This window comes from Schistocerca nitens, chromosome 5 (assembly GCF_023898315.1).
Source record: "Schistocerca nitens isolate TAMUIC-IGC-003100 chromosome 5, iqSchNite1.1, whole genome shotgun sequence".
In the NCBI taxonomy this organism is placed as follows: domain Eukaryota; kingdom Metazoa; phylum Arthropoda; class Insecta; order Orthoptera; family Acrididae; genus Schistocerca; species Schistocerca nitens.
In genome coordinates, this window is record NC_064618.1 from 691448629 (window position 1) to 691461719 (window position 13091).

Here is a 13091-nt window from a genome sequence, read left to right on the forward strand (position 1 = left end):
AATTTCGGTACTTCATGACTCTTTATGGATAGTCAGCAATATGATATCATCAGATTAGATTAGATTAATACTTGTTCCATAGATCATGAATACGACATTTCGTAATGATGTGGAACGAGTCATTTTAATGAAAGATTTCTTTACATACGACTATTCAATTTCTTTACAACAATTTTTTACCCTCTCTCTCTCTCTCTCTCTCTCTCTCCCTCCCTCTCTCTCTCTCTCTCTCTCTCTCTCTCTCTCACACACACACACACACACACACACACACATTCTCTTTTTATTTTTATTTGTTTGTTGTGCCCGACTATCGGCGAGGCACGAAAACGTCCGTGTATGAGTTTCTTAGTTTTGAGTACAGTTACGAAAGAAATATAAAAACAACCATGAGAGTTACTGATTTATGATGCTTAGTAGCAGTCAGTTCTGAGTATTATTAGTAACTACGCTCCAGTCCCTAAATCTAGTTATAGAAATGCGAATCAGACGCATTACTTATTCCAGGCCGTAGCAGCCGCGTCTTTGAGGCGCCAGCTATGGTCACTTCCCAGCCCGCTGTAGGATCACATCGGTTCGTCTTCTTCCTGCTGGTAATGTAACTGAGATTTGGCAGCAACGCAAGATATGTTTGGCAACTCTGTGATCCACGAGTTACTTCCTGGTGTGCACGGAATTAAGCCTCAAAGTTCACATGATTTCTCGTGTCATTTCCATTGAATAACCTGAGTTGTTATCGCTTGAGGTGTAACAGAAGATTGTAAATTTACGATTTTCAGCCCAGCAAAGCCATTGAACGTAGCAATCGCAACTAATCTCGTCCTGTAAATAGCGGATTACGAGTTCTAGCCACTATTGGCCTCGTAAGAGGAAGGCGTTAACCATATCTAACCGCTAGCTTTGTGTCGACGTGCTGGTCTGTGGAAACGCGACTGTTATGTTTCGCGGTTCCAGCCTCGCTGAATGTAACGTTTTTACCCCTTCTGTGTAAGAGCTGCAAGCAGTCAGATCAAACATCGATAAGCAAATCGTAAGAAAATACTTTCAGCTCATAGTGCAGCGGTGAAAAACTAACAATGCTGCACAACAGGTAACGCCTCTTTCCGCTGCTGACAAGCAAATTTTGGGATTCTAGGAATACGTAACATTATTTATGAAATGCCAAGTTTGCATACCTGTTGAGTATGACACAGCATACCATTTAAACACAGACCCAATCGAAATCTAAGTAAGTAGTGTTTTACTAATTCGTGCAGATAGAGGCACGCTTGTGTACAGATACTCAGTTTTGTTAAAACAGACTTACTTTCGTCGTAAGGTTATCGTGGGTAGTTTTATTTCACTTCTTACAATACAGTGCACAGTTTTCCTAAGGTTTATTTTAGTGTTGTTAAAACAATACTAAACATGAGAGAGAAATTAATCATCAACGATATATGCGAATTCTCTGATGTTATCTATAACAGTCTGACAATGCACATGCACTTTATTGATTACATGCATGTAGACAGTTTATTTTGTTCTGAGTTAAAGCTGTCAAACAAGGTTTGAAGAAGAATAAAATTCCACTACCAGACGACAGCTAATGTAGAAAATACTTTTCTGACTATTTTGGCACGATGCGCTCTCCCCATACATAATACAAAAGCTTCGAGCGCATCTGCTGCCTGGCCATCTATTAAACCCGAAGAGAACAAAATGACGCAGAAGTTAGCCTTTTTTCCACATGGGACTATTTTGGGTTGAAAAGTGAAGAGAGTTTGGTGGTCTGTTGGACTGTTGATAGTTTTATATGATGTTGGTCTTGGTTCAATTCCAACTTCTGCCGACGTTTTTTGATAGTGAGAGGCAGATTCTATTCTCTTCTGGCTACGCCAAGTGAAGAAGGTATAATGGCATTGTGGTCTGAAAATCACATTAATCATGATACTCCTTCTCTACCAAATAGACGTTAGGTGGAACCACAAAAAGTAAGGAGTGGCGACATGTAGAAACTCTTATCACCAGTAACCTTTGTTATACTAGTTATTTATTTCTAGTGACGAAACAAACCCTGTGTATGGTCACAAGACACTTATTCCGTCTTTTATTTGAGCTTCTGTATGACGATAAAATTGGTTCTGAACTGGGAATGCAACTCAGACCGCCCTTAACGCGGAATTTGATCCCTTCGTGACAATACAGCTCGACTACAACTTGTTGTTTGTTCAAAACTGCAGTTTCCTCAACATCTCCACATATTGCGTATGAATGGGTTGGAATCCTGGCCCAGCACTAAACTTTTCACTATGCATTATCAAGCTCTAGCATGAGAACACCTATCTGCTGGTGGATAATAATTTTTATTTTTAATGCATTTTCATTCGTTGTCAGCACTAACGATATCTGACGTTTTTGACTCCCAGTGAGACACAGAACTATTTGCGAGATCATTGTAAGTTCAAGGATATTATTCCGAGCTACTGGTGGAGAAAAATTCGGTAAGTGTCGTCTGTTTGTGTGTAGTCAACAACGATATGTTTGTGGTTCGATTCTCAGTCAGCACTGAACACTTCGTCATATAATGTCTAGTTCAAACAAACTCACATATCGCTGCTGGTGTAACAAACCCATACTTAACGTTCCTTTTCTCTAGAATATAACAGCGATATGTGCCGGGTTGGAGTCCTGGGAAGGAAAAAATTAATGTTCGTCTCTTCATTTCAGTTAATACATCTAGATACTGCCGCGAAAATCCGATATGTCAAAGTTGATTGTGCTTCGATAACAATCCGATTAGATTCTGGGTTCGAATCCCTGTCCAACACAAAGCTTTACCTCACTGCATTTCAAGTAAGTTACTTGTGAAGAAGCAGTATTTAACATCTCTCGTAGTTCGTTAACAGGGACAATAGATGCTGGGTAGGAATTCGCGACCGTTAAAAATGTTTACGTTATGTAATTTAAAGTTGATATTTGTTAACTGATACCGTCTAAAGTCGAGGTATATTACTCTCTTTATGCCTAGTCAGGAATGACTGTTAATTTCCGTCAGTCACGAAATCTTAGTTAGCATGACCTGGGTTTGAATCCATATGCAGAACGAGGCGGTTCGTCGTGTCATTTGAAGTTCATACATATTCTCAACTAGCTGCTCGTGAAAAACGTAAATTTTTAATGACATTTTGTGTTAAATAACAAGTATGGTATATTTCTTTGAAGAGGAAATCATGAATACGACGAACTTACTACGTGATTACCTATCTGACGTAATAATGAGAGTTCTAACATTTCAGGTATGTCAGTTATTGCAATAAATGCGAGCTTACAAGGCTTAAGGACAGCCTTATCTGTGATGAGGTGTTCCCTGATATTTGTAGTATCGTGGTATTACTTTACATCCTGAGTTATTGCGATACAGAGCAGTGTTTTCTAGTGGTGACTTGTTGGAACCATTTTCATAGTCAAACGACTGTATCAAGGAGCGGATAAAGGACCTGCTAGACAGCTGCGTTATGTGGGTTGCATGGGAATCAGGCGAAGTGCAATCCAGGTCGTTCGGATACTTTTGAGCATGACTGTACTTCGTTAACTATCCGATTAGGTGCTGGGTTCGCATCCCTGTCACTAGCTTTATTTATATGATGGCATTTCAATTTTAAACATGAGCATACCTTGTTCCCTGTGAATGACACCATATTAAACGTCGTTGGGGGTAGTTCCCAGGACGGTAACTGTTATGACAGGATTCGCTGTTCAATACAAACATTTTCGTCATTTATTTTCAGGATCTGAATTGATAACTGATACTGGTGCAAAGGTCTATACTTCACGTCTCTTTATGCCTAGTGATCCGGTCTCAATAAGGCACTAACAAAGCTTAGCTTAGTTAGCAATGGCTATAGGTGTTGGGTTTGAATCCAGGTCCAGAACGACGACATTAGTCATGTCATTTAAAGTTCAAATTTGTGTACACATAGCTGTTGATGTGTTACGAGAACAATGATATTACTGGTGATTCGCCGTTAATGTTGAGATTTCCTTAGAGTGCTTGTTGCCGTTGATCGCGTTTTTCTACTGGTTCGTCCAATATCCAGTTTCCAGAGCCACTCGCCGTTGAGCGACCTTCAGCACGTGGATGGAAAACCTTTTAGAGAGCGAAAAACTTTTTTCAAATTGCCGTACAGCTTTGTAACTCCATATGTTGTCTCAAATATTTAATTTTGACTAAGGATTACTGTATGATATATGTAAAATAATCCGTTTTCTCACAACTTTTGGAATGTCACTTGTTGTAATTAAGGTTAGTTTATGAGTGTTATGGGGTGTCTCATCGCTAAGAACGTATTTTCTAATATGTTTTCAATGTCGATATTAGTTGACGCTTAGGCTGACTGCCATGAAGACCTTTGGTCTCTTAGTAGTCTCTTGCAGTACCCATTGTGTGTAGTCAAACGACTGTACCCCACGGGGTTTTGGTGTTTAGAGGACCTGCAACACAGCTACGTTATGTTGGTTGTATTCGGCAGTGACCCACTTTTTTTGCTGTCAAGTGTACATGTCACCTCTCAGAGACATAGCTAGACGTTTCAGGGGTCCCATATCACTCCATCTCAGTATGCTCCACTCCATTACAGAGCCTCCACCAGCCTGAACAGTTCCTTGCGGATATGCAGGGTCCTTGATTTCATGAGGTTGACTCCAATCTGTACACGTCCATCCGCTCGCTACAATTTGAAAAGAGACTCGTAGAATCAGGCAACATGTTTCCAGTCATCAACAGTCCAATGTCGATGTCGATGGGCCCAGGCGAGGCGTAAAACTCTGTGTCATGCAGTCATCAAGGGTACAAGAGAGAGCCTTCGGCTCCGAATGTCCATATCGATGATGTTTCGTTGAATAGTTCGCACGCTGACACTTGTTGATGGCCCAGCAATGAAATCTGCAGCAATTTGCGGAGGAGTTGTACTTCTTTCACGTACGGGAAAATCCCCATTTCATCGCTACCTCGGAGATGCTGTGTCCCATCGTTCATGCGCCGACTATAACACCAGGTTCAAACTCACTTAAATCTTGATATCCTGCCATTGTAGCATTTATGACCGATCTAACAACTGCGCCAGACACTTACTGTCTTCTATAGGCGTTGCTGACCACAGCGCCATATTCTGCCTGTTTAGATATCGCTGTATTTGAATACACAAGCCTATATCAGTTTCTTTGAGGCTTCATTGTATAAGCGCATTATATTAGTGTAAATGTGATTTTTAATTTTTTTATTATTTCAGAATGCATTTTGCTTTTTCTTTCTTTCAGTGAGTTGATAATTTTTTGAATTCATAATTTTTTTCTTTATGGTAATCTCGGGCACCCCTTTTAGTGTTATCACATCCCCATAGCGAGGTGCACACAAAAGATTGGATTACAGTCCAGGACGAAGTGCAGATGACCTCCCAGACGGTGTACCCCGGGCAACGGTCCGTGACGACGGAACGGCAAACAGTCTTCACACTAGGCGACGGAACTACAGTAGAATGAATTTCTCTCACGGTCAAGAAAATCTACAGAGGAAAATGAAAAAGCAAAAAGTTAATGGTTCTTATCAGAGCCACCTGACAAGAGATATCGGAACTTGTGTCCATATCTTACAACTAAATGTTGAAGGCTTAAACCGAGACAAATGCGAACAATTGAGTAGGACAGATAATGCTAACCACTTAGACATTATAGCACTGCAAGAGACACATACCGCAGATGAACCTCTACTCACAACTAGAGCGAGAATATATGGCTACAAAATTGTAAGAAATCTTCCATCTGACGTTTACAGATCTATGGTATATGTACAGAATGACATCCAAAACTACAAAGTGCTCGACTGCGTGGTGTGGGAAGGTGTGGAATCCATGGTAATCGAAGTCTCTGGAATAAAAATAACCACAGTCTACAAACCTCCTAATGATACATGGCCCAACCCTCCCCTACCAGCTACTGGGCATCCTGGAGTCTATGTCGGCGATTTTAATTCCCACCATATGAACTCGCGGCACTCAACAAACAACTAAAATGGAGAGATCTTATCCGAGTGGATTGAATACCTAGGGCTCCACCTGGCTTATGATGCTAAAGACCTGAAAACATTCCGATCTGCTCGTTGGCAAAGTGAAACTAACCTAGATCTATGCCTCTTAACAACTGATCAAATGATAAATCCACTACTACAAACTAAAACGATATTACCTGGTTTCCCCGCACACAACACCGCCCAGTGTTACTGAGCCTTGGAGTGCAACTCCCCCTAATTTGATCCACACAGAAACCAAGATGGAATTTCAGAAAAGCAGACTGGGCAACTTATGCCAAGGAAGTGGACTCACACCTGCGATGGGTCCCACCCTCTGCAGAGAACTATACACGGTTTGTGGGTGTCCTTACTGCAGCAGCAAAAGGTAACATCCCTCGTGGCTATAGGAAAGAATAAATCCCTTGTTGGAATCGAAAAGCTGAAATGAATTCCAAAGGACTGGTGATCCTGACATAGGAAACCAAATACTAAACGCCATAAATAATGGCAGAAGGGAAAGATGGGAACATACAACAAAAGACCTGGACTTCACCCGATCTAGCAGGAAGGCATGGTCTCTCTTACGCCAGTTGGGAACAGCAACCCTAAAATATCTCCTTTACAAGTAGCACTAGAGATAAAACGATGGGCGGAAAATGTCCCAGTAGATGATATCTTCGAGAAAGAGATTAAAGCAGTGATTAAAACTATCGACAGCCAACTCGAAGAACATACGGATTTATCTATTCCGTTCACAGATTTGGAAATGAATAACGCGAGAAAATCTCTAAAACTGAGGAAAGCCGCAGGTCTAGACGGAATATTCCCTGAATTCATCAGACACCTGGGCCCCTCCGCCCGTGCATGGCTTAGACAATTCTACTGTGACATCATGAACACCAGCGGAGTTCCCTATCAGTTCAAGATAGCCAAACTCCTCGCAATCTTAAAACCAGGAAAGCAACAGGATGACCCAGCTAGCTATCGGCCAATAGCCCTATTGAGCATTTGCTACAAGCTATTAGAAAGACTACTGTACAACAGAATATATGACGCCATAGATAGACTAATTCCTGCAGACCAGGCAGGATTTAGGAACAAACAGAGCTGCTGTGAACAAGTCCTTGCCTTAACCTCTTACATTGAGTCAGGCTTTCAAAGGGCCGAAAAACCCTTTGCGGCTTTTGTGGACCTCTCGACCATCTATGATACCATCTGGCTCGACCGACTCATACTCAAGCTGAAAAAAGCAATCCCTTGCCGCAAGACAACTAAGCTTCTGGGAAACATATTGAAAAATCGCTACTTCATAGTGAACGTAGGTCAATCTATGAGTAAATCCTACTCAATAAATCAATGGGCTGCCACAGGGTTCAGTGTTGGCTCCCCTTCTCTTTAACCTATACACGAGTGACATGCAACTAAATCGAAAAAATTCTGCTATGCAGATGACATTGCAATAGCCACTCAGAACAAGACATTCAAAGAGGGGGAAGCTCCTCTGTCAACGGACTTTCAACTTATTAACCAGTATTATACGAAATGGAGGCTCTGCCCAAATCCAAATAAGACTGAGGTAAGCGTATTCCACTTGAACAATCATAAGGCAAGACGAGAGTTACAAGTAACATTCTGCAATGAGCGACTGACGCACAAGAGCCATCCAAAATATCAAGGAATCACTCTTGATCGGTCACTAGCCTATAAAAAAACCTAGAAATAACCAGTCGAAAGATAAAAAAATCGATGTAACATACACTCCTGGAAATTGAAATAAGAACACCGTGAATTCATTGTCCCAGGAAGGGGAAACTTTATTGACACATTCCTGGGGTCAGATACATCACATGATCACACTGACAGAACCACAGGCACATAGACACAGGCAACAGAGCATGCACAATGTCGGCACTAGTACAGTGTATATCCACCTTTCGCAGCAATGCAGGCTGCTATTCTCCCATGGACACGATCGTAGAGATGCTGGATGTAGTCCTGTGGAACGGCTTGCCATGCCATTTCCACCTGGCGCCTCAGTTGGACCAGCGTTCGTGCTGGACGTGCAGACCGCGTGAGACGACGCTTCATCCAGTCCCAAACATGCTCAATGGGGGACAGATCCGGAGATCTTGCTGGCCAGGGTAGTTGACTTACACCTTCTAGAGCACGTTGGGTGGCACGGGATACATGCGGACGTGCATTGTCCTGTTGGAACAGCAAGTTCCTTTGCCGGTCTAGGAATGGTAGACCGATGGGTTCGATGACGGTTTGGATGTACCGTGCACTATTCAGTGTCCCCTCGACGATCACCAGTGGTGTACGGCCAGTGTAGGAGATCGCTCCCCACACCATGATGCCGGGTGTTGGCCCTGTGTGCCTCGGTCGTATGCAGTCCTGACTGTGGCGCTCACCTGCACGGCGCCAAACACGCATACGACCATCATTGGCACCAAGGCAGAAAAGACTCTCATCGCTGAAGACGACACGTCTCCATTCGTCCCTCCATTCACGCCTGTCGCGACACCACTGGAGGCGGGCTGCACGATGTTGGGGCGTGAGCGGAAGACGGCCTAACGGTGTGCGGGACCGTAGCCCAGCTTCATGGAGACGGTTGCGAATGGTCCTCGCCGATACCCCAGGAGCAACAGTGTCCCTAATTTGCTGGGAAGTGGCGGTGCGGTCCCCTACGGCACTGCGTAGGATCCTACGGTCTTGGCGTGCATCCGTGCGTCGCTGCGGTCCGGTCCCAGGTCGACGGGCACGTGCACCTTCCGCCGACCACTGGCGACAACATCGATGTACTGTGGAGACCTCACGCCCCACGTGTTGAGCAATTCGGCGGTACGTCCACCCGGCCTCCCGCATGCCCACTATACGCCCTCGCTCAAAGTCCGTCAACTGCACATACGGTTCACGTCCACGCTGTCGCGGCATGCTATCAGTGTTAAAGACTGCGATGGAGCTCCGTATGCCACGGTAAACTGGCTGACACTGACGGCGGCGGTGCACAAATGCTGCGCAGCTAGCGCCATTCGACGGCCAACACCGCGGTTCCTGGTGTGTCCGCTGTGCCGTGCGTGTGATCATTGCTTGTACAGCCCTCTCGCAGTGTCCGGAGCAAGTATGGTGGGTCTGACACACCGGTGTCAATGTGTTCTTTTTTCCATTTCCTGGAGTGTATTAAGAAACCTGACTGGAACCTCCTGGGGAGCTCAAGCTAACACCCTACGCACCGCAGCACAATCTCTTGTTTACTCGGTGGCAGAATACTGCGCCCTAGTCTGGTGCTAGAGCACACACACGAAGAAAATAGATGTCCAGCTTAATACCACCATGAGGATTGTCTCAGGAACTCTGCAATCAACTCCACCTCCCTGGCTTCATGCCCTTTGCAATATAACTCCTCCCTCCCTCAGAAGGCAACAAGCAGCTATCCGAGAATGGAAGAAAATTAATGACCCCTCTGTCTCTGAAGATATACCTATACGAAAAATATTGGACCATCTAGCAACTAACCACCTAAAATCCAGGAAACCTATATGGGAAGACGAAGTCCTCAAATTCTCAGAAAGGTACGACATAGCAAGGGAATGGAGGCAATACTGGTCGCTGAATAATCACCATCCTCTCATCACTGATTTTGATCCTTTGATACCGCTGGAAGGAATGCAAATACCCATAAGAACTTGGTGCAGACTTAATCGTGTGAGGACTAACCACAGCAGGTGTAAGCCCAGTCTCCACACTTGGAAACTCATTGATGACCCACAATGCGACTGGGTGCAGAAGAACATGTTTGTTCTTCTGCACCCAGTCGCATCGTGGGTCATCAGTGAGTTTCCATTGGTGGAGAATGGCCTTACACGTGCCGTGGTCCATTACCTGATCTTCGAATGCCGTACGAGGAGGTCTGGAGGAGAATAGAGGGATATCATGAATGCTACTCCATGTGCTGTTCAGTGGGTGACCTGCTTAGATGTGGACTTGTAATAGCTGCAGTGGCTGTCTCCCTAATCTTTCGCATATTGTTGTTTACAATCAATCATTTAATAAAATATTTGTAATTCGTTTATTACATTAATTAATAGTATGTGTGCAATTTTACTCTGTAGATGCCACACGCTAAATAAATAAATAAATAACAAATTGGTTCAAATGGCTCTGAGCACTATGGGGCTTAACATCTGAGGTCATCAATCCCCTAGAACTTAGAACTACTTAAACCTAACTAACCTAAGGACATCACACACATCCATGCTCGAGATAGGATTCGAACCTTCGACCGTAGCGGTCGCGCGGTTCCAGACGGCAGCGCCTAGAACTGCTCGGCCACACCGGCCGGCTAATAAATAACAGTCCAGGGCAATAATAAGATCTTTGTTCTTTGTTGAAGTGTACTCTCTTTGTATCTGTTAGTCTCTTCAACAAATTCCATGTTGTATGGATGCAAATCAAGTGTACTCATCATTCTGAAAAGTACGCATAACAGCAACCGCTGCCCTGCCTCTATGGCAAGCTTGTCCACTGGCCGTCGACTCTGAGGTAAGCCGGTTCGAATCACGGTGGTGTAAAAATTTTTCACTGTCTGTATTTGATCGGAAAGGGGAAGAGATGTGGTGGCACGAAGTTCCTGATCACCAGACATCGCACCAATGCCCTGGTTGAAATACAAAATCTCAGAGCAGTAAGTATCTCGTTAATTGAGGGCATGTGACACTGTTGATGGTGATCCGTCCGTTGGATGGGGACGGTACGCTTGGTGGCTCCATTTGTGCTATTTGCTACGTGCTGGCCCCGCTTTTCACCCTCTCCTTTCTAAAATCGTCATCATCATCCAAGACAAACATCACACCACACACACAACACAGGCATGTAGTAGTACAAACATCCTAATGAAGCATACTGTAACTAACAAAAAAAGAATAATGTTACTATGTGTTACAGCTTCTTCCAGCATGCTTCCCACATGGAGACCTACAGTGGTGAACTCAGAAAGTGCACCAATTTTTTCTTCACCTTCGAAGTGCACCCCAGAATACTGGGCCAATACCAACAATGGAGCTCCCACAGTGTCTTCTGATCAACACATACTGGAAGAGAAATAAGAAAGTGTCATTCTGATGAACCATGTGTTCAGCACCGCTAATGGTGGATGTGGACGTGGACGATATTCGCACCAACCGGACCTGCTTGGCGACTTCACATTCGAAAGACACAGTGCTACGTATTATCAAGATTCCGCTCAAAAAACAAATCCATGACTGTATAATGCCGCTGGTATGTGTTTCCCAGTTCTCCCGCACCTGTTACTTGCCAGTGGAATCAGTTCACTGCACAATACACAGCCCAGCTGGATGGACCTCACGACACGAGTTCCATTTCTCCACTGCACTTAGAACTTTGAAAAAATGGCTCTAAGGATAATGGGACTTAACATCGGATGTCATCAGTCCCCTAGACTTAGAATTACTTAAACCTAACTAACCTAAGGACATCACACACATCCATGCTCGAGGCATGATTTTTTTTTCTCATTTTGTTCGGTATTGTTCGTTGTGTTTGGTCTGGGGGGACGTCACAAGACGTCCGTTCAAGTTGATCGTTGACTCCTTTACTCAGTATTTTTATTACAGAGGGCGAGCAGCCCTCTGAACGAACACGGGATTCGAAACTGCGACCGTAGCAGCAACGCGGTTCCGGACTGAAGCGCCTACAACCGCTCGGTCACAAGGGCCGGCACTTAGAACGTATCACGAGTTCGTATTGAATATGCCATCACAGCACAAACAAGACTCCGTGGAATCCATTACTACCTGGCTTCATAACTAAATTACCGGAACACCCGGCTACAAGGTTTCAAATTGCTGAGCAAATTTTACAAAGTCATAGTCTCGTGGCATAGTGGATGATACACCTAAATCTGCGACTTTACTGAGTGACGTTTAAAACTATGCTCATGTAATTGATGACATTATCCACGCACTGCCGACCACAGGAAAATTTGATACCGAAAAGATAGCACTACTACAATACCTTGGCAAGACACCTGAACGACAACTGTGCCATGTCATTTACAAAGAACGGATTGGCAGCAGAATACCTTCACAACTATAGCGGCATCTATGAGAGGCTGTTTCACCTACTATTATGCCAGACAACATTCTGTGTTCCATCTGATCGCTCAAATTACCACCTCCAATTCAGTATCTTTTGATTTCACAGGAGCGCGGTTCGAATCCTGGCCTTGGTACGAATTTTCATTTATCTCTTCAGTCTGCATATGTATATCATAAATTATATTTGGCTGACAGCTATATGCAATTCCGCAGAAACGACAGGAATTAGAAACATAACACACCCCCTCTCCCGTTCAACCGCCATACGGAGGTAACAGCGGTTTCGCACGGACGCCGAGCCCAAAGCGTTCACCAGCACAACAGACAGTGCCCGACTGGGGTACGCTGACCCAACTGCGGTAACCACACCCACGGTAAACAACAGTCCATAAGTCAGTAAGGTAGCGCAACCACAATCATGCTGGTTCCATGCTTGCTTTCGCGAGAAAGCACAAAACTGCTCACAACAGTGCAATTACTCAAACTCCAGAAGCCGTCCAAATAGATGCTCTGGGCTGCAACAAGCATTGTAGTCTCCTTAGGAATGGAACACGTGGTAAGGAGTGGACGCAAGGCTGTACACACTGAATTATACCTCTAACAGACGTTTTCTTGTGGACGATGACTCCACTGTGAACACTATACCTATATGGACATCTACATCAGCGGGTGAGATGTCGGACCCACAACTGCATGCCAGCAACGAGATCCCCAACAGGCAGCCGCAATAGTCGAGCACACAGTGGACCTTGGATTAAAAAAATGCACTTCGCTGTTTGTTATTGAAGACATGTGTGGACAAATGTTGGGGTGGACTTCTTACGCAGCTTCCAACTTCCGCCCTACTTAGCAGCAGGGTTACTTCGCCAGACTATTATGGGGGAGTCAGTACCTAACCACAGTAAGCACCTGGTCACATTGACAACCCACTG